This window comes from Gavialis gangeticus, unplaced genomic scaffold, assembly GCF_001723915.1.
Source record: "Gavialis gangeticus isolate Ggan-Ray unplaced genomic scaffold, GavGan_comp1, whole genome shotgun sequence".
Taxonomy (NCBI): domain Eukaryota; kingdom Metazoa; phylum Chordata; order Crocodylia; family Gavialidae; genus Gavialis; species Gavialis gangeticus.
The window spans coordinates 7,837,515-7,838,742 of NW_017729030.1; the positions used below are offsets into that span (position 1 = coordinate 7,837,515).

Consider the following 1,228-nt stretch of genomic DNA (forward strand, 5'->3'; position numbering starts at 1 on the left):
GGGAGACAAAAAGGGCACCAAGTTTAAAACTGCTGCTTTCACGTTTGCTTCCCTGGGAGCTGGAAGTGGGGTCCCTCCACCAAAGGGGCTGGGTTGGACCGGGCCAGGCTGGGCTGGGTTAGGCCAGGCTAGGAGAGCCGCATCATGCTTGGGGGAGGGGAGAGAAGGTGGGCAGGTCAGGTGGCAGTGCCTGGTGCAGTGGGGCCCGAGCTGGTGGGGGCAGTCAGGGCCAAGCTGGGCTGGGAGCGCTGCACCATGCCTTTACAGGCAGTGGTGCTGGTAGGGCCTTGGGGGCTATATCCCACCAAAATACAACTTAGCCCCCTGCAGCCACCCCTCCAGTGTTGCCACCTGCCCACAGAGACATGGCATGGCACTCCTGGCCCGGCCCAGCTGAGCACAGCCCTCTGCATCTGTGTGACTGCTTGGGACATCCGGGTAGCAGCCCCCTGCAGGTAAGCGTAATAAGGGCTGAGCGGGGAGATAGACTGAGCCACAGGCAGCTCAAGGGGCTGGATAAGAGGACGGGCTCCCTCTTTGTGATTGAGAGTGGAGGAGCAGGGAGGGCTTGTGAAGGGAAAGTGTGTGTGTGTGTATGTGTCTGTCTGTCTATGCATCTGGGTGTGTGTCTGTTCCTGGCAGGGAGAGTGTGTTTGTGTCTGTGTCCATGTGCAGAGCGTGAAAGTAGAGTGCATATGCCTGTGTGTGTGCATGCCTGTGTGTGTGTATGTTCAGCAGGGCCCAGGGCACTCTACTCTGTGGTCCCCAGGGACAGATTGGGCAGAGGGGGGAATAAACCCCATCCCTGCCCCCTCTGCCTCAGGGACCATGCCATCTGGCCATGCCCCTGCCCCCGCCACAGCAGCAGCAAGGGGGGAGCACTAGGTAGACCCCCCAGCCTGGGACCATGGTGGGGGATGGGGTAAGTACAACCCCTGCCCTGGCCAGTTCACTTCAGGCAGCTGCCAAGGCCATGTCCCCACTGCTTGAGCAGCGAGCAATGCCTGACAGGTCCATGCTGGTGGAACAGGGGAGATGGGGAATAAACTGCTTCCTTGCCCCCTTCACCTTAGGGGGCCAGCATCTGGTCACACCCCTGCCCCTCCTCCGCCCGCTTCAGCTAGGGAGCAAAGGGGTAAAGCCAGCCCTGCTCCACTGGAGCAGACACCCTGGGACAGGGCTGCAGAGCATGCTGGGATGCTGTGGGACTCTGGTTTAACTTAAACCA

The 1,228-nt window shown here is 60.7% G+C and overlaps 1 protein-coding gene across 2 annotated transcripts in view; it reads right to left on the reverse strand.

The window, feature by feature from the left end:
• The window catches only part of LOC109301038 (EF-hand calcium-binding domain-containing protein 6-like), a 111,346-nt gene that overhangs the window by 100,656 nt on the left and 9,462 nt on the right, over positions 1-1,228 (reverse strand). The gene's annotated exons all lie outside the window — the stretch shown is intronic.